At 37.3% G+C, this 26,213-nt stretch overlaps 2 pseudogenes; both read left to right on the forward strand.

Moving 5' to 3' along the window:
- LOC150032558 (uncharacterized) overlaps positions 1–18,278 on the forward strand; it is a 34,139-nt pseudogene extending 15,861 nt beyond the window's left edge.
- Positions 18,279–20,031: 1,753 nt separating this feature from the next.
- On the forward strand, positions 20,032–21,187 carry LOC150032559 (uncharacterized; annotated as a pseudogene).
- Positions 21,188–26,213: the final 5,026 nt, after the last annotated feature.

Below are 26,213 nucleotides of genomic sequence, written 5' to 3' on the forward strand. Positions count from 1 at the left end.
ACTTGCCCTAGTTCTAAGTATCTCGTAGTCCTAGTCCCACTAGGTGACTCTCGAACACTTTAGCCGAGAGGGTCTTTGTAAAAGGATTAACCAAGTTGTCTTGTGAGGCTATCTGCATGACAATCACGTCTCCTCTGTATGCAATCTCCTTAATGAGATGGTACTTTCGCTCGATGTGCTTTCCACGTTTATGGCTTCTAGGTTCCTTTGAGTTTGCAACTGCTTCATTGTTATCTCAATATAGGGTGACTGGTAGGTGCATATTTAGAACTACTTCCAAATCAATCAGGAACTTTCTGAGCCATATTGCTTCTTTTGCTGCTTCACTTGCAGCTACATACTCAGCTTCCATTGTGGAGTCAGCAATACAACTTTGCTTGATACTTCTCCACACTACTGCTCCTCCATTTAGAGTGAATACTGACCCCGAAGTTTATTTTCTCGAATCAATATCGGTCTAGAATTCAGAATCAATGTATCCAGTAAGGATCAGATCCTTCATTCTCCGAAGATACTTGAAATGTTTTTAATGGCAGTCCAATGATCATATCCTGGATTGGACTGAAATTTGTTGACAATTTCAACTGCATAGCATATGTCGAGACGAGTACACAACATGACATACATTAAGCTCCCTACTGCTGATGCATTTGGAATTCGTTTCATAACCTCAACCTCTTGAGGTGTTTTAAGACATTGTTTCTTTGACAGATGAATTCCATGTCTGAAAGGTAACATACCTTTCTTGGAATTTTGAATTTTATATCTAGACAACATCTTGTCTATATAAGATTCCTGAGATAATACTAAAGTTCTTTTTTTGTGTTCTGAACTATTTGGATCCCAAGAACATACTACGCTTCTCCCAATCTCTTGACGTCAGCCATAAATTCTACCTCATTTCCTATGAGTAGAATATCATTAGCATACATAACCATAAAAGCGACAGTTTTGTTAACGATTTTCTTGTAAACACAAGGTTCACCAACATTTTGTTCAAAGCCATAAGATTTGATTGTAGTATTGAATCTCATATTCCAGGATCGAGATGCTTGTTTTAATCCATAAATGTATCGATTAAGCTTGCAAACTTTTTTCTCTTGACCCCATTCTATGAACCCTTCTGATTGAAATATATAGATACTTTCCTCAAGATAGCCATTTAGAAAGGTTGCCTTGACATCCATTTGCCAGATTTCATAATCATAAAAGGCAGCTATGGACAAGAGTATTCTGATAGACTTTATCATGATAACCAAAGAGAAGGTTTCTTCATAGTCTACCTCCTCTCTTTGGGTAAACCCTTTTGCCACAAGCCTAGCCTTGTAGGTCTGTACCTTACCAGCTTAGTCTCATTTTCTCTTGTACATCCACTTGCAACCGATGGGTTTTACCTCTTCTGGTTGATCTATAAAATCCAAGACTGAATTGAAGTACATTGACTCCATTTTAAGGTCCATGGCTTTAATCCACTGGTCTTATCCATATCTTCCATTACTTGTTTGAAAGTTAATGGATCCTCTAAGCCATCATCTGGTATGATGATTGAAGTTTCAGTTAAACATATATACCAGTCAAGCTGTGCACAGCCCTCCCACTACGTCGAGGCATTCTCATCTCTTGAGAATGATATGAAGTACTAATTTCATCAACAACTCTTGTTGATGGACTTGCTCGATCAACAACTCTTGTTGATGCATTTGTCGTTTCTCTGTTGATTTCATATCACTAGCCTATTATGAGGTTGATGTTTTTATTGTGGTCTTCCTCTAGGAAAGTTGCATTTTTCGATAAAAATATCTTATCTTCCTGAGGATCATAAAAGAAACCACCTTTTGTCTCTTTAGAGTAACCTACAAATAGACATACCTTTGTACCAACACATGTGTTGGGCATCCCCATATCCTGAGATGATGTAAACTACCTTTACTTCCTCTCCATAGCTCGTAAGGTGTTTCAAAAACACTTTTCGAGGGAACCATGTTCAAAATATATACTGCAGTTTGAACTGCATAACCCCAAAAAGAACTTGGTAACTAAGCATAACTCATCATAGAACGAACCATGTCCAACAAAGTTCTATTTCTCCTTTCTGCAATACCATTTTGTTAAAGTGTGCCAGGTGTTGTGAGTTGCGATTGAATTCCATGTTCTATCAAATAGTCCTAGAATTTTAAGTCCATATACTCACCATCTCGATCTAATTAAAGTATTTTAAGCCTTTTACCTAATTGATTCTCAACCTCAGCCTTATATTCCTTGAATTTTACTGCATAGATTTTTTTTGTGTTTCAGACTTTGATGCGAGTGTTAAGAGTAAACACTGATCCCGGAGTGGATTTCTGAGAGTTCTTATCAGTCTAAAAATCAAAGTCCATGTATCCAGTAAGGATAAAATCCTTAGATCCATACACGAGCATGTAGTCCCTCGTTCTCTAAAGATACTTGAGGATGTTCTTGACGGCAGTCCAGTGACCTTGTTCTGGATTAAACTGATATCTACTGACTATCCCCACAGCGTAGCAGATGTCAGGTCTAGTATATAACATTGCATACGTCAAACTTCCAACAACAGATGCATAAGAGACCCGTCTCATTTCTTCAATCTCTTGAGGTGTATTAGGACACTGTTCTTTAGACAATGTAACTCCATGACGAAAAGACAGTAGGCCCCTTTTGGAGTTTTTCATTGAGTACTTGATCAACATCTTGTCAATGTACGATACCTGAGACAACGCTAGTACTTTGTTCTTTAGATCCCGAAAGATCTGAATACCAAGAACAAACTGAGCCTCTCCTAAATCTTTCATTTGGAATTTGGTCGCTAGCCAATTCTTAACTGAAGTCAGTAAACCTACATCATTCCCAATGAGTAGGATATCGTCTACATATAACACTAGGAAAACTACTGGACTGTTGATGATTTTCTTGTAGACACAAGGCTCATTAATATTTTGGTCAAAGCCATAAAATTTGATCGCAATATCAAACTGTATGTTCCAAGATGAGATGCTTGTTTCAGCCCATAAATGGATCGATTCAGTTTGTAAACCTTTTGCTCTTGACCTTGGGCTATGAATCCCTCGGGTTGCACCATATAAATGGTCTCCTCAAGATTACCAATCAGAAAGGCAGTCTTGACATCCATTTTTCATATCTTATAGTTATAATATGAGGCAATGGACAGGAGAATGCGGATAGACTTAAGTATGACAACAGGCGAGAAAGTCTCCTCATAGTCAACTCCCTCCACCTGGGTATAACCCTTTGCCACAAGTCTAGACTTGAAGGTTTTCACCTTCCCATCAACACCATGATTTCTCTTGTAGATCCATTTACAAAACCCATCAGGTTGATCTACAAGATCCCATACTGAGTTGAAGTACATAGAATTCATCTCGAATCCATGGCTTTGACCCATTCATCCCATTCAACATCCTCCATTGCCTTCTCATAAGACAACGGATCCTCAAGCTTGCCATTGGTTACCATAGCCAGGATTTCAGTGAAACCCATATAGCGAACAGGTGGCTTCGCAACCCTCCTACTACGTCTCAACTCTTGAGGTGGATTTGACCTACTAGATGAACTTCCATCAACAACTCTTGTTGATGTAGCAGGCCCTTCAACAACTCTTGTTGAAGTTTCAGTAGTTTCGTTAGAAAGTTCATGCAACACGATTTTACTTCGTGGACTGTGCTCCCTTATATGATCCTCCTCGAGGAAGGTAGCGTTTGTCGATACAAACACCTTGTTTTCCTTAGGATCATAAAAGTAACTCCCTCGTGTTCCTTTGGGGTAGCCTACAAATAGGCATAACCTCGAACGTGGTTCCAGTTTCTTAGGATTAGCCTCAAGCACATGTGCTGGGCAACCCCAGATGCGAAAGTGACGCAAACTAGCTATACGCTCGTTCCAAAACTCCAAAGGTGTTCTTGCAACACTCTTGGAAGGAACACGGTTAAGATATAAGCTGCAGTCTCCACTGCAAAACCCCAAAATGAGTCCGTAAGGAAGCGTAAGTCATCATCGACCGAACTATGGCCAATAGAATTTTGTTTCTCCTCTCCGATACATCATTCTGTTGAGGTGTGCCAGACGCTGAGAGTTGGGAAACAATTCCATGTTCTAGCATATAGTTCTGGAACTTAGATTCCAAAAACTATCCACCTCGATCTGATCAAAGTGTTTTAATTCATTTATCCAATGCGTTTTCAATAATAAAAAACAAACCACGAAAGAAAGTTCAAAGATTTGTTGGAACAAGTTATTTTCTTTTTTTCAACTGCCATACTGGAAAAAACTTCATATCAAGCATTGTTTAGATGTGATGCACATTGAAAAAAAATGTTTGCATGAATATCTTAGGTAAACTTCTTGACATTCTAGAGGAAAGTAAGGATGGATTGAATGTTAGACGTGATTTAGTTCATTTAAAATTCTACTAGAGCTTGCACCTATTAGTGGTGACAAAAAAAAAAAACTCATTCCTCTCGCGTGTTATACTCTTACAAAGGAAGAGAAACGTTGTGTTTTAAAGACATTGTCAGGAATGAAGGTTCCTAAAGGTTTCTCTTCGGATGTTAAAAACCTTGTGTCGATGACAGATTTAAAACTTAATAGTTTAAAATCTCACGATTGTCATGTGCTCTTACAACAATTATTTCCTATTGCGATAAGATTAGTGCTATCAACAAATGTTCGGTATGCCGTGACTTGATTGTGTATATTTTTCAATTCGGTATGCAACAAGGTCCTAGATGTGCAGCAATTAAAAAAGTTGGATGAAGATATTGTGCTTATATTATGCTTATTGGAGAAGTATTTTCCTCCTTCATTTTTCACAATTATAGTGTATCTCACAGTACACATAGTTAGGGAAGTCAAACTTTGTGGGTCTATATATCTACAATGTATGTATCCCTTTGACAGAAAGTCATTAAAAAATCCATGAGATATAGATATCGTCCAGAAGGTTGTATTGTTTAAAGTTATATAGTAGAAGAAGCCATTGAATTTTGTTCTGATTTCCTGTCTGGTGTAGGTCTTATTGGGGTTGGCACTTATAATTCACAAGACTGTTTAGACAATTCAAATATTGGTAGACCATTGTCTAAAGGAGTTTCTTTCAAACCTGAACAAGAACTTTTATATCAAGCTCATCGGTATGTTTTGGAAAATACAATTGATGAGCAACCATATTTAGATTAAGTTCTTTTAATGATTTTGGTTTTATTTTTTCATTTATTTTATGATATAAATCTAACTATACAATGTTTCAGTATTCACTTCAAAGAAAACATATGATGGCTTTGTAATTGCAACATCGAAATAAGTCCAAAAATCAGAATTGGATTCAAGAGGAACATAATCGGACTTTTATATCTTGGCTACGAGGAGTGGTAAAATGTTCAACCTATTATTTTACATACACTTTTTAATGCTTGAGTTGGAATGGAAATTCTCATGATAGGTTGCAACTGAGCTTAAAATGGGAAATACTAAAGTTTCAAATAACTTGAGATGGATTGCTCATGGTCTTCATCCTTTTGTGATTACGTATGGCAGTTACGTAATTAATGGATGTCGCTGTCACACAAAATATTTTGATAGGGATCGAAGTGTACAAAATAGTGGAGTTAGTTTAGTTGCAAAAATGATGCAAGTGTCTAGTTCAAAAAATAAAAATTCCATCATTGGAGATATGTCTTTTTATGGAGTGATACAAGATATATGGGAATTAAATTATCATACGTCTAATGTTGTTGTGTTTAGATGTGATTGTGTTGAGAACAATAGTGGTATCAAAATCGATGAACTCTTTATCTTAGTTGATTTAAATAGAATAGGTCACAAGTCTGATTCTTTTATACTAGCAACCCAAGCAAGACAAGTATTTTATGTTAAGGATCCAAGTGATGTTAGTGTTGGGGTTGATGCCCTAAAGTCTCGTGTCCTGTAGTTTGTAAACAGTTTGAACGAACGCTTATGTTGTATAATATATGATATTTACTTCACATATTGTTTTTGCTCAGTTGCATATTTTATTTTCTTTACCACAAACCAATAAACATAAAATCCCCGGTTATCTGCATGTGACTTAAGCATGTATGTGGTGACATACAAGTGGATCATGTCTTGAGTGATAACCAAAATGGTCTGTAGTATATGGATATAGGAGGGAAACCTTATCCTGGTAATGCTACGGATGCGGCTCGCTTTGTGGAATGATCACAAGTGTTGTGACTTGTCACAGATGCTCTGATCTTGATCATTTGTGTAGGGGACATGTAAGCGGAGGCGTCCTATTGATAACGGGCAGAAATGCATGTTATCATAGTGTTAAGTTCTTAAACAATGTTGGATTGCGTTGATGAAATATGTTAATTTCTGTCCATTAAGCATCGATTTCATAATATTGTGGTCGCATGTGTTCATCGCATTAGAATAGTTGATTTTTTGTATTTTTGTGCAGAATATGTGTTGGCACAATGCAAGAATTGCGATAATAGGAAGTCATTGGTCGAGCGTAACTTCATCGCAAGGCTTTGCGATGATTGTGCTCCCAAACATTCGCCCGAGAAGGACTGCTGCAATTTGGTCAGCGCAACATGGTGGGCGCATCTGGGTGAAAGGCTAATTAAGAACGATGGGACAGAAAGCTGATGACAGTCGAATCCGAATTAATTTGACAGCCGATAACGGTCACAAAGTACATTCAGTTTTTCAGTGGCAATCATTCAGCACATCAGTCAGGAATTAAAGTCGTCCCATCTGTACAACCATGAGAGAGAAGCCGCCTTTCACCATGGATGCTCTATAAATACCAAGGGCATTCTTTAAAAAAGGGGTTCATCGTTTTAACAATCTTTTGTTCCACAAGTTCACGCCTCTGTTCATAGTTTTCTTTTTCATTCTAAGGCAAAGCAAGAGAAGAGTGGTGGCGCCAGAGGTCGCTCAGGGCAACTCAAGAGAAAACCTTGAGGTGAAGAAGCAGAGAGCGGGCCGACTCTCGCGAGAGCGAGATTATCTTTTGAGTACGAGTAGAAAATAGTGTAAACGTCTGGGCAGCAAGAGATTGCTACTAGGCCCTTTATTCTATACTTGCATTGTTATTTTGTACTTCATCTTTATATTTATACAATGGAAGTTCTATTTCTACATCTGTTCACTCTCTTAGCATGCATGAGTAGCTAAACTAGTCGAATGGGTTGAGAAGAACTAAGCTAACATGACCTAGGAAGTTCATTGCTTGCGATTGTCTTGTTTTATGCTGTGCAAAATACCCCTCTAGAGTTACTCGAGAGAGAGTCTAAAGAAAGAACCTAATGACTTGAGAGAGCTAGGTTAGAATTTGGACTCGAAAGAGCAATATTAGAATTACATAAACAAGAGATAGGGACTTAGAGATAAGCTCTGTTTGTCAACTTGCATCGCATGCATCCTAGAGATGGGAATGATATTATGTGGTCGCCTTATTTGTATGTGTGCTTTCCTGTCATTGCATAAATAAGAATAGAGGCTTATGTGTGTACGTTCTAGCATTAGAAGCCGTAACATTCGCATCGAGAGATGGTTTACTATTATATGCATGTTGCATGATCGCAAAGCATGAACGCATTCTATGGAGTGTTAGCCGAACCCTTCTCAACCTGTTCACCGCATATTCATCGCATCTTCCATTTACCAACTCTTTTCAAACTTTGCCGTATTTGTTTTTTTTTATCAATGCAATCAATAACAAACCCTCAATTTATTTACTTGGTTACCGCAAGGTTTTCATAAAAATTACCAACGCAATCTATTTTCACAAGTCCCTGTGTTCGACCCTGGACTTACCAGGAAACTCAGAGGAATTTACACTTGGATTCTGCTAGGGAAACATGAGTGCACAACGCAATTTCATCAACGCATATCATCCATATTTCCACTTCATAAAACCAAGCATCAAGTATTTGGTGCCGTTGCCGGGGACTTCGACAAAATAGTTTGTTAATGGTAATTTTTTTGATTTCTTTGCAGACTCTCAATCTCTGGCGAATTTAAACTTGGAGATTGAGAGGAATTTAGACGAAGACTAAAAAACTACCAATAGCAACCATAGTCAGATAAGGAAGAGATGGCAGAGCAGCTTGGAAATGGAACACCAAATGATAACAATGTCATGGCGAATCCAATTCTGTTGGCAAACGATCGCAATAGACACATTAGGGACTATGCATCACCAAACCTCTATGATTTCTCCCCAGAAATCATGAGGTCTCCCCTCGATGGAAGCAGATTCGAAATGAAACCAGTGATGCTACAGATGATCCAGACTGTAGGTTAATTCGGAGGAAGGTGTGGCAAGGACCCGCATGCTCACCTCCGAAGCTTTATTGAAATCTGCAATACTTTTGTGTTCCCTAACATCTCTACCAAAGAAGTTCAATTAACGTTGTTTCCATTTTCTCTCTATGAGCAGGCTAGGAAATGGGCATATTCTCTCGAACCAGGAGAGATCACTTCTTGGGAATAGGTAGTGGAGAAAGTTATGAAGAAGTATTTTCCACCTACCGAGAACGCTAGACGAAGGAAACTTATCACAAATTTTGAATAAGACATGGACGAATGGCTTAATGATTCTTGAGCGACGTTTAAGAGGTTGGTCTGGGACTGTCCACATAATGGGTTGCCAGACTGCCTTCAAATGGAGATTTTCTATCATGTTTGAATCCCGCTTCGTAGATCGCTGCCAAGGTGGCAGCCACTGGTGGTCTGCTTGATAAAACATATGACGAAGCGAAGAATATCTTGGATCGCATCTCTAAGAACCATGAAGATTGGAGAGAGAACGACCAGAGATTGAGACTCAAAGACACTGACACAAATAATGGTATTATTGCTTCACTACAAAACCAGATGACCACAATGATGAATTTAATCCAAGGAATTGCGATCAGCAGCCCAACACCGCAAACTGGGCAAATCAACCTAATCAGTCAAAACACTGCAAGGTGTGCGACTTGCGGTGATGGACATGCGATGGAAGATTGCCTGCAAAATCCATAATTTGTCTACTTTGTAAAGAATAACCCTTTTTCGAATACCTACAACCCCGGGTGGAGAAACCACCCCAATTTTGCTTGGAAGAATCAACAACAAAATTTCCAACCTATGGCGTAGAAAGAAGGGCCACCAGGATTCTTCCCACGCAACAACAGTCAAACGAGCAATCAAGCAAGTAGCTCACAACCACCACAATCCTCTTTTTTGGAGAGCCTATTGAAGCAATACATAGAGAAAAACAAAATCGTGCTTCAAAGTCAGGCTACGTCCATCCACAATCTCGAATTACAGATGGGCCAGATTGCAAGTGAGCTGAAGAGTAGACCGCAAGGGGCCTTGCCGAGTTCAACTGAACTTCCATGCAACATGGGGGGATCAGGTAAGGAGCAATGTCAGGTTGTGACATTGCACAGTGGGAAGACTGTGGAAGGAGAAAAGAAGGAGCTTAGTAGAGCAACTTCCATTGCAGTTGAACCTGAAATTGCGGTGACGCAAAAAGAAGAAAAAGAAAACGAAACAGTAGAACAAGAGGTTACGTCGACCTTGAAGCCAACTGAAACGGGAATTATGAAAGTTCAGTTACCCCCTTTCCCGTAGAGACTAAAGAAGAAAAAGAACGAAGAGGTACAGTACCAATGTTTCTTATCTATGTTAAAGCAATTACATGTTAACATTTCTTTTAGTGAATCGATTGAGGAGATGTCTGCCTATGCAAAGTTCTTGAAGGATATGGTAACTAAGAAGAAAGGAGCTGGAAAATTTGCCATGGTGGTGTTAACGCAAAGTTCCAGATCCTAATTCCACCGAAGATGAGCGATCCTGGGAGTTTTACTATTCCTTGCTCCATAGGAGGACTATACATCGGGCAAGCCTTGTGTAACTTAGGAGCCAGCATAAATTTGATGTCTCTGTCAATCTTTAGACAACTAAATGTGGGGCAACTTGTGCCCACAACAGTGACTTTCCAACTGACCGACAGATCTCTAGTTCATCTAGAAGAAAAGGTGAAGGATGTGCTGATAACCATTGACAAGTTTATCTCACCAGCCGACTTCATCATATTGGACTATGAAGCCGACAAAGATGTGCCCATGATTTTAGGGAGACCTTTTCTATCAATGGGTCGTGCTCAAATTATGTGCATAAAGGGGAAATCACTTTGAGTATCAACAGACAGAAGCTTAAGTTTAATATAATTCGTGCCATGAAGTTTTCGGATGAAGAAGATCTGCATGATTCAGATGATGACCAAAATTCGATTGAAGAAGAAAAGTTTGATGAAGAGAATGAAGAAGAGGATACCAACGCATCCATTGCTGCCTGTATTGTGATCACAACAAAAATAAGCAAGGAAGAAGAAATGATCGCAAAGTAAGAAGTAGAGCCAACAGAAAAAGAAGAAAGAAAAACAATGCAACCTTCCCTAGTCGAGCCACCAACACTTGAATTGAAGAGCCTACCAACCCATTTAAAGTACGCATTTTTGGGGCAGAATGAGAAGGTGCCAGTTATCATTTCCTCTACGCTCAACAAAGACCAGAAGAATGCGTTGATGAGCATTCTAAGGAAGCATGTGCGAGCAATTGGCTAGACGCTCGCCGACATTAGAAGAATTAGCCCTGCGTACTGCATGCACCGCATTTGTCTTGAAGATTACCACAAAGCAACAATTGAACATCAACCAGACTCAACCCTGCGATGAAGGAAGTCGTCATGAAGAAGATCATTAAATGGCTAGATGCGGGCATTATCTATCTTATAGCAGATAGCACGTGGGTCAGCCCCGTGCAGTGTGTACCGAAGAAGGGTGGTATGACGGTAATCTCGAATGAGAACAACGAATTAATAGGACCATCGTTGGATGCCGCATATGCATAGACTACCGCAAGCTAAATGCGGCCACGAAGAAAGATCATTTCCCTCTGCCATTCATCGATCAAATGCTGGACCGACTAGTAGGGAATGACTTCTACTACTTCTTGGATGGTTATGCCAGATACAACCAAATCATGATAGCTCTAGAAGATCAAGACAAGACCACATTCACCTGCCTATATGGGACATTTGCTTTTTGCCGCATACCGTTTGGCCTCTGCAATGCGCCAAACACGTTCCAGAGGTGCATAATGGCCATTTTTCAGATTATCTCGAGGACTCTATGGAAATATTTATGGATGACTTCTCCATTTATGGGAACATTTATGAAGTCTGTCTAGCCAATCTAGAGAAGATACTGAAAAGATGCGAAGAGACGAATCTGTTGCTTAATTGGGAAAAATGTCATTTCATGGTGAAGGAGGGCATAGTGTTGGGACATAAGGTCTCCTAGGATGGGTTGGAGGTGGACAAAACAAAGATTAAAGCAATTGAAAAACTTCCACCTCCAACTAGCGTGAAGGCTGTACAAAGCTTCTTGGGGCACACTGGATTCTACAGACGATTTTTCAAAGAATTTTCTAAGTAGCACGATCACTGAGTGTGTTGTTAGAGGCTGACAGGGAATTTGAGTTTGACAACAACTACCTCAACGCATTCAGAGTTTTGAAATATGCACTGATTACCGCACCCGTATTAATTGCGTCGAATTGGACATTTTCTTTTGAAATCATATGCGACACAAGCGGGTATGCGATGGGAGCAGCTTTAGCGCAAAAGAGAAAAACAATCTTGCATCACATCTCATATGTGAGTAAGACATTAAACCCTGCTCAGACAAATTATACCACCATAGAGAAAGAATTCCTAGCAGTAATTTTTGCGTTTTTCGGGCATATCTATTAGGAACAAAGGTACTCATCCACATTGATCACTCGGTGATCAAATATTTAATGACAAAGAAGGACGCAAAACCGAGGTTGATCAGATGGGTTCTCCTCCTTCAAGAATTTGATATAGAAATAATTGACCAGAAAGGGATAGAGAATCAAGTTGCGGATCACTTGTCTAGACTGGAAAATCCTGAGGTTGACCGCAATGAGTCTGAGGTGAGTGTCGTATTCCCGGATGAGCAGTTACTCCACATAGAAGAATTGCCCTGGTATGCAGACATAGTCAATTATTTGGTTTGCGAACAATTTCCTGAAGAATACACCTATCACCAACAGAAGAAGCTCAAGCATGAATGCATGCATTATTATTGGGATGAGCCAAATCTGTATAAAAGAGGTGCAAACCAGATTTTTTGGTTATGCGTAACAAATGCTGCTCAACAACGCATATTATCGCAATGTCACGACTCACCATATGGTGTGCATTTTGGAGGGCAGCGCACCACAGCCAAAGTTTTGTAGGGTGGATTCTTTTGGCCTTCATTATTCAAGGATACGGCTGACTACGCAATGAAATGTAATCGGTGCCAACGCACAGGTAACATTTCATGGAAAAATGTAATGCCAATGAACACTATCTTGGAGCTTGAATTATTCGACGTATGGGGGATTGATTTCATGGGATCATTCCCTCCTTCGAATGGTAAACATTATATTTTATTAGCTGTCGATTATGTATCCAAGTGGGTAGAGGCAATAGCATGCGCCGCAAGTCTTGCGGTGGTAGTCTCCCAGTTCCTGAAGAAACATATTTTCACTCGTTTTGGCACTCTCCGTGCCATCATAAGTGATGAAGGATCCCACTTTGTCAACCATAATATCAAGGGGCTACGCGCAAATACAACATCCTCCATAAAGTGGCCACCGTATACCATCCGCAAAGGAATGGTCAGGCTGAAGTGTCCAATCGAGAAATTAAGCTGATACTTGAGAAGGTAGTAAGGCCTTCATGGAAAGATTGGGCAACAAAGCTTGACGATGCGTTGTGGGCATACCAGACTGCATTTAAAACACCAATAGGTATGTCCCCATATGCGTTAGTATTTGGCAAGGCGTTTCATTTGCCTTTGGAACTGGAATATAAGGCACTGTGGGTGGTAAAGAAGCTGAATTTTGATTTGAAGAAAGCAGGAGAAGCACAAAAAATGCAACTGGTTTATCTAGAAGAATAGAGGAACAACACATATGAAAATGCGAAGATTTATAAAGAGCGCACCAAGCACTGGCACGACTAATGCATATGCGATAAGAACCTCTAAGTCGGGCAAAAGGTCTTGCTCTTCAACTCACATCGGCTCTTCCTGGGAAAACTAAAGTCACGTTGGTCCAGACCATTCATAATTAGACAAGTATTTCCGCATGGCACAGTTGAATTATCAAATGATGACGGAACCAACATATTAAAAGTCAATGGGCAGCGAGTAAAGGCATATCATGGAGAAGGTTGGCATCACCAAGTCAACTCCGTGGAACTAAAGAACTTTGAATAAAGAAGGAAGTAGGTGGTCCTTGCATTATCAAACGATCACAATCCATCAGGGACGCAAGTTTTGGGAAGCATCAATTCTTCAATTCTTCTCTACTATTTGGAATTCTCACCATATCTTTTCCTTTATCTATCTTATTCTACTATATCTATTTCTACAAAAAAAAAATGGAGATTGTGATAACGAGTTTTGTTTTGTTTAAATAATTTGACCCTCTCTTTGTTTTTTTTGCAACGATCAAGGCGCTGGATTGCGGAGATGTTACACGAAGCAGCCACTTATCTTATTCCATCACCGCAATCCAAAGAAGATAGATCGCCGCAAAGATGGACGCGTCAATACACAATGCGGGCGACAACGCAAAATTTGGGGGTGTATTCTTCCTTATCTTTATTTCAAATTTTGCTCTATCACATTGCATTTTAGTTTTCAAAGTTTTATCACCGCATCCTTTTTTATCACCACAATCATTTGACATAGATAAATTTAGAAGGTTACTGCATAATGTCTCTTTGCTAAGTATGATTTCAGTGAAGAAAAATATGCTTCTATTTCTTTCATATATACTAAAGTCAACTTAATCTTAAAATAGTCACCTCATAAAATATTTCTAGAAGTTAGGGGTTTGCTAGCTTTCTTTCAAACTCTCTTTACGAAGCTTTCTAAGAACATCACATGACTTATCTCAATCTTTTGACAATGAGGACATTGCCGCATTTTAAATTTGGGGGTGAGATATTTATTTTCAACCTTGCTATTTTGAAAAAAAAAATTGTGAGAATAACAACTCTATTGTCAACGCAATGGGAAACCTATGTTGATAAGAGTTAAGTTATGAAAGGCATTTACCTGTAGTTGGATGTCCGCATGACACACGTGGGGGCAAGCCAAAACGAAAGTAAGTCACCAGGATCAACAATAAATAAGTGACTACAACTCCAACCTGTGGGGGCAAGCCAAAAAGAAGGCAAGGCACTTGGATCAGCGCAAGGTCAGAAAAAAATATCAATGAAGAAAATTTTTATGTAAGGATAAAATCATTTGACACCTCGGTGGAAATTTTTTTTTTTTGAAATAAATCATGCGATGTTTCGGAATTTAGTAAAGCCCTTTTGAAGGGTAAGCTTGCAGTCCCTAGGTCTTAGAAATATTTTAAGAAGAGACTTGAATAAGACTTAAGAAAATCCTAGTATATAGGATTTGAATGAAGTATCCTTGAGAAATCTAGGAAAAGAACATTGCGGTTGACTTACTAAAGGAATCTTTAGCTTATGTTTGAGGACAAGCATTGTTTAAATTTAGGGGTGTGATAACGGGCAGAAATGCACGTTATCATAGTGCTAAGTTCTTAAACAATGTTGAATTCCGTGGATGAAATATATTAATTTGCGTCCATTAAGCATCGATTTCATAATATTGCGGTTACATGCGTTCATCGCATTAGAACAATTGATTTTTGTATTTTTATGCAGAATATGTGTTAATACAATGCAAGAATTGCGATCGTAGGAAGTCATTGGTCGAGCGCAACTTCACCGCAAGGCTTTGTGATTATTGTGCTCGCAAACATTCACCCAAAAAGGACTGCCGCAATTTGGTCAGCGCAACATGGTGGGCGCATCTGGGTGAAAGGCTAATTAATTACGATGGGATAAAAAGCTAATGACTGTCGAATCCGAATTAAGTTGACAGCCGATAACGGTCATAAAGTACATTCAGCTTTTCGGTGACAATTATTCGGCGCATCAGTCAGGAATTAAAGTCGTCCCATCTGTACAACCATGAAAGAGAAGCCGCCTTTCACCATGGATGCTCTATAAATACCAAAGGCATTCTTCAAAAAAGGGGTTCACCGTTTTAACAATCTTTTGTTCCACAAGTTCACGCCTCTATCCATAGTTTTCCTTTTCATTGCGGAGCAAGAGAAGAGTGGTGGTGCCGGAGATCGCTCAAGGCAGCTCGAGAGAGAACCTTGAGGCAAAGAAGCAGAGAGCGGGCCAACTCTCGCAAGAGCGAGATTATCTTTTGAGCACAAGTAGAAAACAATGTAAATGTCTGGGCAGCAAGAGATTTCTACCAGACCCTTTATTCTATACTTGCATTGTTATTTTGTACTTCATCTTTATATTTATACAATGAGAGTTCTATTTCTACATTTGTTCACTCTCTTAGCACGCATAAGTAGCTAAACTAGTCGAATGGGTTGAGAAGAACTAAGCTAACATGATCTAGGAAGTTCATTGCTTGCGATTGTCTTGTTTTATGCTGTGCAAAATACCCCTTTAGAGTTATTCGAGAGAGAGTCTAAAGAAAGAACCTAATGACTCGAGAGAGCTAGTTAGAATCTGGACTCGAAAGAGCAAGATTAGAATTGCATAAACAAGAGATAGAGACTTAGAGATAAGTTGTTGTCAGCTTGCATCGCATGCATCCTAGAGATGGGAATGATATTATGTGGTCGCCTTATTTGTGTGTGTGCTATCCTGTTATCGCATAAATAAGAATAGAGGCTTATGTGTACGTCTTATAGACTTATCGCATATATCGAATGCGTTCTAGCATTAGAAGCTGTAGCATTTGCATCGAGAGATGGTTTACTATTACATGCATGTTGCATGATCGCAAAGCATGAACACATTCTAGGGAGTGTTAGCTGAACCCTTCTCAACTCGTTTACTGCATACTCATCGCATCTTCCGTTTATCAACTCTTTTCAAACTTCGCCGCATTTGTTTATTTTTTTTTATCAACGAAATCAACAACAAACCCTCAATTTATTTACTTGGTTATCGGAAGGTTTTCATAAAAATTACCAATGCAATCTGTTTTCACAAGTCCCTATGTTCGACCCTAGACTTACCAGAAAACTCAGAGGAATTTACACTTAGATTCCGCTGGGGAAACCTTAGTGCACAATGCAATTTCATCAACACATATCATTCATATTTCCACTTCATAAAACCAAACATCTCCTATACAAAGAGTTTGTATAAGACCTGACCACGAAGTGTTAACGTCTCGTTATATAATACCATTCAGGATAGAGACTTCACTTCACTAGGATGACCATAGGTAACATTACCTCAATCCTTAGTGAGTTGGGAACTCCTTCCATTGAGGGTGGTCCTTTGATTTGTATGGATGCGAGTGGCCAGTTCGTCGATTCAAACCTACCATTTTGGGAATTCGTCTGATTTGGGAGCTGGGAACTCAGCTACACAAGATGGAATTCACTCATTCCCTAAAGTAGGGGTAAGTAGATGGATAGCTCCCTTAAGGGCTGATTCCAGGGCTTAGACGATGTGGCGCCATACACCTTCTCTTGGCCCGAGAGGTGTTCACACATAGTTGGACTATGTTGTATTGTTCATTAGAGGAATCAGTAGTACTTAAGGAGTGAGATGTAAGTATAGGGTAAAAAGGGTAAATTAGCCCAGTTTTAATTACGAGCATCTGTGAAGGGTCGTCGTACTCATGATTGGTTATATCCAATGGACACAGAAATATATCTGTGATAAGAAGAGTTCAGTTGTTGGGTCTTTAATGGAATGCTTGATAGTTAACAGATGGTAGATCTCGTGGCTAAAGAGTTTAGTCAGCTATTCGCAAACCGTTGGAGCTTCGAGCCACAGGTCCATTTGGTCCCCTGGGTAGCTTGGATAAAGTTGAGAATTAGTGTTTGGGTCAATTTGAAATGTTCAAATTGAGAAGAGGGAGTTCGATTATATATGATATAATGGAACTGGTTGATTATATATGATATAATTGACTAAATATATGAGATACATTATTTTGGAGGAATTTAGATCTAAATATGATTTATATCATGTAGAGAAGAAATGACTGTATTAGATATATGATATCAAACTGTAGGGTAAGAATATAATATGATTATATTCATTAATTATTAAATTGGTTAATTATATGATAATTAACCGAAAACTTCTCTCGGTTGTGTGTTAGTGGGAGCAGCCGTATTTGGTTATGGTAACCGAAGAATAAAATAAAAAAATTTTCATTTTGTAAAAGTTCGAAAAAACTGGCATCGGTGTGAAAATGTGACGATCGCATAGTTTGAGAGCTTATACGATAGTCGCTCATCGCCTAAATGATTGCACGCTAGTCCCTAAACGATCGCTTAGCTTTCCTAAACGATCACATAGTATGCCGCGTTTTCTAAACGATCATTTTCCATTTACTAAACGACCACTTAGTAAAACCTATACGATTGTGTAAATTCTTCTAAACGAGAAGCACTTAGCTACAATATAGCTCTTTTTCTCTCCCACTTGTTTATCGTCTACGTGATTTGCTCTTTCTCCAACCTCTACCAAATTCACCAAAGACCACACTTTGGAATCTCACTCCGAGAATACCAAGGGCTCCATTTTGGTGGTGTCGTCCCCACTGTGTTCACTTGTTCGTGATTGTTCGTGTTGCTTCCGTTTGTGTAGACGATCGTGCTGCTGCAGCCGACTATTTTGTTAAGCAATAGAGTTTGCGTATAGGTCTTCCACTACGTCCGAGTTCAAAGCTTGAAGAGGGTTTTCAACTGGTATGAGAACTCTTTTTTTTGTATTTTTATTGTTCAAAGCATGCTGTTAAATAGTTTAAATTGCATAACTGTCTGTTAGAATGTATATGTTGTATTTCGGTCACAATGAAATAGGAAAGATATGAACGAGCTCATGGATGCTCTTCGTCAAGAGTTCCTTCAGTTAGATGGTCAATTGTGCTTACCCCACCACAAAGGGACTTTAAAGATAGATATAATGACGACGAACTTGGAGATACAATATTACACTATCAAGGAATACCCAATGATATGTCGAATGTTGAGGTACATAATGACTTGGATGAGAACAAGTCAACATATGTACGATCGAATTGTGAAGGCACATGGATACCTACATAACATTTTATGGGTAGGTTCTATATTGTGTAATATGATAATTTTTTTTAATTCATAATTTTTATCAATCGCATTTGATTTTTTGTTTGTTTAATATGTATAGAATGTTGATTTTTTCTTAAATTTGATTGCCAGTTTTTTTTTATACACCACATGGAGCATATTACAGTGGGTGACGAAGATTTAGAGCTTGGTGACAAGGAAATAGTAGTTGTTAGGTCAAGTGAAACCACCAATCAAAAGACGATAAAATGAGGAGCTACTATTATGTTTGATGTAACACGTATTAGGAGTGTGGAAGAAAAGAAGTTTGTGGAATACAATGAAGATGGCATATCCATTGGTGAAAATGAAGCTAAGTCTTTCATTGGTCTTCTACGCATTATCATGTACCTATTAGATATACATCTTGGAAACGTGTGCCTACTGAGTTGAAAGATAAGATATATAGTACAGTTGAGGTATATATATTCAACTTTTTGTCTTGATAATATTGTAGATGTACATATAATGTTTTCACTAACATTTCAATGTTTAGGCTGCCTTTGTAATTGATACAAGATCTAGGAAGAACGTTATGAAAATGCAGGTATAACTTTTTGTCAGTTTAAGAATTGGTTATACAAAATACATTATGTCATTTAAAGATGAACCTCAACTTCTAATAAATCCACCAGAAAATATTCATTTATTGATCAAAGTCATTGGGAAGAGTTTGTAAGATCGAGATTGTGTGTAAAGTTTCATGTATGAATAATATTTTCATTTTAATTTTATAAATATTTGTTATGTCATTCCTACTAATAATCATTACATTTGTATAGGAAAAAAGACGCTTGCGACAAGAACGTCGATCTAAGAGTAAGTACAATCATCGAATTTCCAGGAAAGGTTATGCTAAACTTGTTGAGGAGATAGTAAAAATTTAGTATATGTTCTCATGATTCCTAAATATATCACAATATCTAATTTTTTTTCTTCATTTGAATGTAGAAGAAAGTATCTTCAAATGAAAGTGATTTTGATCGAGCTAACATGTGGAAGAAGGCTCGAGTTAATAAAAAAAGATAATACGACAATGGAGATGTTTAACAAGTCGTCAACTGAATAGTAAGACAACTATTCAATTTACATGAAGTATATGACATATAGCTTAATTATATTAAATTTCATTTCTTTTTAGGATGAGATCTCAAAGAATAATACTGATCCATTGTACCACAAATATCACTCTCCAAATGATGTTTTAACACAAGCTTTGGGTACTCAAGAAAGGCACGGGCGTGTGCGTAGGGTTGGTGGTTTTGTTACTCCAATGGCTTACTTTCATACAATGAAACAAAAATCAAAACATAGGAAGGATGAAAACAAGGAAATTGTAAGTGGGAATGAAGCACTTCGTCAACGTGTTAAAGAATTAGAAGCTCATCTTCAAATGTCATCTTCTACATTTTCTGGACATGGAAGTTGCTCTAGAAAATTTTTAGCAGATGAGATCGAATCTCAAGATAAACAAAAAGACAAGACGAAGACTGCATATGAAAAGAAATAGAAAGAGAAGATTAATGTCAAGGAGATTAAGTCCCCAAAGAAACGAAGAGACAAGATAAAGGTGAATGTAAATTAGAACGTAGAAGTTTTGAAAATCTTTAAGGTAAGTGACACTAATAAAATCAATTAAGTTCATCGAATGCCTAATTTTTCTGCTTTATATACTTTTATTGCTATGTTAACGCAGAAGATTTGAAAATCTTCAATGGAAATGACTAAGAAAAAAGAAGTTAGTGACTCAACATCAGTTCTTTCGGTATCTTTGAAATCCATTCTTAGATATGTTGAGAAGGTGATGACCAAAGAGTCTAGTATTTTCAGTTGGACTTTTTGGCATCAATCGAAAGAGTTGTGTCGTGCGAGAGGACATAATTAATTTTTGTAATATGGATGAAATCAAGACAATGATTTTGGTGGCTTACATGGTCTAAGTAATGTTATTACTTTTGTAGACTTTAGTTCTGACATTATTTTTCCAATTTTGGTCGTCTATATTTATGTTATAAATCTTTTGTAGGTACTTGCACTCATCCTTTATTGATTCAAAGGAAAGTTCGTAATATACTTTTGTAGATCCATCTCTCATTTTCTCTGGACATAACTCTTAGGAAGTTAAAACTCAAAACCTGTGTAGTAGACTGATGGTCTCAGAAGCAAATCAAATAGTTCTTGCTCCTTTTAATCCTAGATGAATTAAAACACATTTTGTTTTTATCAATTTCTATTAGCAATAAAAATACTAATTATATTTTATTAACTAGTGGTCACTAGACACTACTTGTTGTAAATACATATGATGATACTGTGTACTACCTAGACTCAATAAGGACAACATCACGGGTAGATATAAGATATATAACTGACATGTAAGTTAACCTTTTCCATTTGTAGTGTTTGTTTTAAAGTGTACTTTATTTTAGAATTTGTGGTTATTTCTTGACAAATAGGGCAATTGCGATGTTTCAATCTTAAAAAAATAATAAAAAAAGCCAGAGGCAAACCTTATGGAGAACAGTAAAGGCAAGTATAAATTAACAATGACTACTTATTTATTATATTAAGTAAACATCTAGTGCGTAAGGATTATTTCATTCTTATTTACTGTTTTTTTTTCTCTGTAGTGTCCTCTACAAGTTGGGAGCACCGAATGTGAATACTACGTCATCAGGTATATGAAAGATATTGTGACCAAAAGAAGTGTTGTCATCTCATATTTGGTATGTTATTGTTATTTCGACATTATAATCCATTATAATATTTGACTTTTATGTTTAAAGATTGATACAAGGAACTCGTACTCACAAATCGAGTTAGACGAGGTGCATATAGAATTGGCTGAATTTTTGGGTTGCTACATGTGATCGTGGTTAGTCATTTTGGATATGTTTGTTTCGGCTGATCAATTTCTAGATTTATTCCATATCCATATAGGTGTAATATCTTTTGGTATTGTTCAAATATGCACCGGAGGAGGGGAATGGGGGATAATCTTGGATTGGTACATGTGATAGATTTTATGTGGATAAATGGATGGTTTTGATAGAAGTTTTGGAAATGTATTTTTTGAAACTATTCATATTGGGTTAACTGTTAGAATTATGTTCCTTATATTGTTTTGGAAGTGTCCATATGGGTTGACTGTTAGAATTATGATCCTTAGGTTGTACTATTGACAATGTTAAAGAAGTTAAGTTTTTATAAAGAGATATTAGTGGTTTTTGGTTGATATATAAGTTTTTCAATGTATGTAATTATTTATTTGATTCATGAATGTATGTCATATATATACCAAATATGGTTGTTGGATCGAAATGCAAGAGCAATTATAGGTAAAAACATCAAAATTGTAGATTTTTCTAAAAAAATCACAAGCAAATTTCTTGACATTTTTTTCCTTGTCAAGATTATAGATACTCATGACATGTTTAACAGGTTAAGAACTCTTATATTCTTGACATTTCTAACATGTCAAGTAAGATATATCTTGATGTTTTTTCATTGTCAAGTTAACAAAATTTCTTGACATTTTTTCCTTGTTAAGAATGCCCATATTCTTGACATTTCTAACATGTCAAGTGTCTGTGTTTCGTGATGTTTTTTACATTTCAAGTTAACAAAATTTCTTAACGTTTTTGCCTTGTCAAGAATGCTCATATTCTTGACATTTCAAACATGTTAAGTGTATATGTTTCTTGACCTTTTTAAATATCAAATGTCACTTTTCTTGATGTTTTAAAAATTTCAAGAAAATCGACGTTCTTGACATTGGCTTCCTTGACATTTTTAAAAACGTCAAGAAACACTGTATTTGTAGTAGTGTATATTTGTGTCCACTTGATTTCACCCTAATTAGTAATTCGACCCTTTAAAGGTTGTTCGTAATAACGGTTGGGTCAAATGTTGTTTTATCCCCAAAATTACATCTTGCTCCTTAAATTCCATTGATCCTCTAATGAACAATTGGTTTATAATCCAATCCCTAAACTGGATCTCTCTCAGGCCAATGAGAGGGTGGGACCCCTTGTTCAAGACCTGGATTCAGCACTTAAGAGAACAACCTTTCTCCCATCCTTAAATCAGGTAGGCGTGAATTCCATCTTGCATCCTATGTCCCTAGCTATCTACCCGATCTTACCCCTGAAATGAGAAGCTTATTGAGCCGACGTTGTTGAGCTAAACCTCACCTATGCAAATCTAAGGATAATTCTGAATAAACAGGAGTTCATAGTTAGCTCAAAATTAAGATCGAGTTACCTAAATCATCTATGCGAAATAGTCAGTCTTAAACAGTAAACAACGTTATAAAGTAAGAGTGACTTATTTCTTGGTCCGATTTTATGCAAACTCATTGCATAGGACACTCCCACTCCTCATGTCAATACACGAACAAATCAAGATCACTCCATTTGTAGCACCATACAGCATATTGTAACAACTATACAGTGAACGACATCCGACAGTGTTACCAAAATAAGGTACCCAACCTTATTCGTATACTATAGACCATTTTGGCTATTTACTTGAACTTGATCCATCTTTATGTCTCCACATAAAGTTCAAGTATTCATATAATAGCTATGGATCTTAATTTATTGGATTTAGTCTTTATAAGTGCAATTTACAAATTCAATAACAACTTTATTGAATAAATGTTGAATAACATCTTTATTGATAAAAGAAAATGTTTAACTTTAAAAACTGCGAGTTTTAGGACATACAACCAAACAAACTACCACTTGAACTAAAACTCCAGTGGATAAATATATATAATGTTGAGTGCAATGAGAGAATAAATACAAAAACTAGGGCATCAGATACCCATTATTTCTCCCACTTGCCCTAGAACTATGTATCTCGTAGTCCTGGTCCCACTAGGTGACCCTCGAATACTTTAGCCGAGAGGGCCTTTGTAAAAGAACTAACCAAGTTGTCTTGTGAGGTTATTTGCGTGACGATCACGTCTCCTCTGTGTACAATCTCCTTGATCAGATGGTACTTTTGCTCGATGTGCTTTCCACGTTTATGGCTTCTAGGTTCCTTTGAGTTTGCAACCGCTCCACTATTATCACAATATAGGGTGACCGGAAGGTGCATATTTGGAACCACTTCCAAATCAGTGAAGAACTTTCTCGGCCATACTGCTTCTTTTAGCTGCCTCGCTTGAAGCTACATACTTAACTTCTATTGTGGAGTCAGCAATACAACTTTTTTTTATTCTTTTCCATACTACTGCTCCTCCATTTAGAGTGAATATTGACCCCAAAGTTGATTTTCTTGAATCAATATTAATCTGGAAGTCAGAACCAGTATATCCAGTAAGGATCAGATCCTTACCACCATACATGAGCATATAATTCCTCGTTATCCAAAGATAGTTAAGGATGTTTTTAACGGAAGTCCAATGATCATATATTAGATTGGACTGAAATCTGCTGACAATTCCAACTGCATAGCATATGTCGAGATGAGTACACAACATGGCATACATTAAACTTTCTACTGCTAATGCATATGGAATTCGTTTCATAACTTCAACCTCTTTAGGTGTCTTAGGACTTTGTTCCTTAGACAGATGAATTTCATGTTTGAAAGGTAACATTCCTTTCTTGAAATCTTACATTTTATATCTAGACAACATCTTGTCTATATAAGATGCCTGAGATAATCCTAAAGTTCTGTTCTTACAGTTCCTAACTATTTAGATCCTAAAAATATACTACGCTTCTCTCAAATCTTTAATTTAAAATTACGTAGCAAGCCATCTCTTGACGTCAACCAGAAATTCTACCTCATTTCCTATGAGTAGAATATCATCAACATATAGAACCAAAAAAGCGACAGTTTTGTTAACGATTTTCTTGTAAACACAAGGTTCACCAACATTTTGTTCAAATCTCATATTCCAAGATCGAGATGTTTGTTTCAACCCATAAATGGATCTATTAAGCTTACAAACTTTTTGCTCTTGACCCCGTTTTACAAACCCTTCTAGTTGAGACATATAGATACTCTCATCAAGATAGTCGCTTAGAAAAGTTGTCTTGACATCCATTCGCCAGATTTCATAATCATAAAAGGTAACTATGGACAAGAGTATTCTAATAGACTTTATCATGGCAATAGGAGAGAAGGTTTCTTCATAATCCATCCCTTTTCTTTGGGTAAACTCTTTTGCCACAAGCCTAGCCTTGTAGGTCTCTACCTTACCAGCTTGGTCTTGTTTTCTCTTGTAGATCCACTTGCAACCAATGGATTTTACCCCTTCTGGTTGATCTACAAAATTCCAGACTGAATTGAAGTACATTGACTCAATTTCAAGATTTATGCCTTTAATCCACTGGTCTTTATCGACATCATTCATTGCTTGTTTGAAAGTTAATGGATCCTCTAAGCCATCATCTGGTATGATGACCTGAGTTTTAGTTAAACCCATGTACTGGTCAAGCTGTAGCACAACCCTCCCACTACGTCGAGGCACTCTCAACTCTTGAGAAGGATGTGAAATACCAGTTTTATTAACAATTCTTGTTGATGGACCTGTTCGATCAATAACTCTTGTTGATGCATTTGTCGTTTCTCTGGTCATTTCATTTATTACTAGCCTACTGTGAGGTTGATGATTTTTGATATGGTCTTCCTTTAGGAAAGTTGCATTTGTCGATACAAATACCTTATCTTCCTAAGGATCATAAAAGAAACCACCTTTTGTCTCTTTAGGGTAACCTATAAATAAGCATACCTTTGAACGACGTTCCAGTTTCTTTGGATTTTGCACCAATATATGTGGTAGGCATCCTCAGATCCTGAAGTGATGTAACTTTTACGTCCTCTCCATAACTCGTAAGGTATTTCTGAAACACTTTTCGAGGGAACCATGTTCAATATATACACTGTATGGTCAACTACGTGTCCTAAAGAACTTGGCAACTGGGCATAACTCATCATAGAATGAACCATGTCTAACAAGGTCATGTTTCTCCTTTCTGCTACACCATTTTGCTAAGGTGTGTCAGGTGTTGTGAGTTGCGATTGAATTTCATGTTCTATCAAATAGTCCTAGAATTTTAAGCCTATATACTCACCACATCGATCTGATCAAAGTGTTTTAAACCTTTTACCTAATTGGTTCTCAACCTCAACCTTATATTTTTTGAACTTTTCAAGTGTTTCGGACTTGTGATGCATTAGGTAAATATGGCCATACCTTGAATAATCATCAACGAAGCTGATGAAATATTCATACTCTCCTCTAGCTTTAACATTCCTTGGACCACAAAGGTCTGAATGCACCAGCTCTAAGGGTTCTTTGGCTGTAAGGCCTTTTCCAGAAAAATATCTTTTAGTCATTTTATCCTCAAGATATGATTCACATGGTGGTAATGAACTATTTTCTAACTGATTTAAATGATCGTTCTTAACCAATCTCTCAATTCTATTGAGATTGATGTTACCAAGTCTCAAGTGCCAAAGATAGGCATTTGGAGAAATGTTCCTGTTCTTATTTTGAGTCTCAGCTGTTTTAAACATATGTAGTCTCAGTCTTAGTTGTAATGAAATTTTGTCTAACATGTTCTTGACAAAATTGAAATTTTTTTAAAATCAATGGATGTAGTTTATATAAGATTGATTATTTTTTTTTAATGAAACCTTAAGGGGGCATTTGAGGCATTGAATTGGTTATTATAGTTAGTGATTATTATAGTTTGTGGGTTATAATAGGTTATAATAATCCGTGTTTCGGGTGGTAGACTGATTAACTGAATGTGTATGAGTGATGCGGTGAGAGAAATTAAGGATGAAAGATGGTCTAACTGCAAGCATACACTATCGATTGCATTAATATACATTGGAGCATTCTAAAGGTGAAATCCCTTGAGACTAGTTGAC

Source organism: Benincasa hispida, chromosome 11 (assembly GCF_027475165.1).
Source record: "Benincasa hispida cultivar pf3 chromosome 11, pf3_genome.v1.1, whole genome shotgun sequence".
Lineage (NCBI taxonomy): Eukaryota > Viridiplantae > Streptophyta > Magnoliopsida > Cucurbitales > Cucurbitaceae > Benincasa > Benincasa hispida.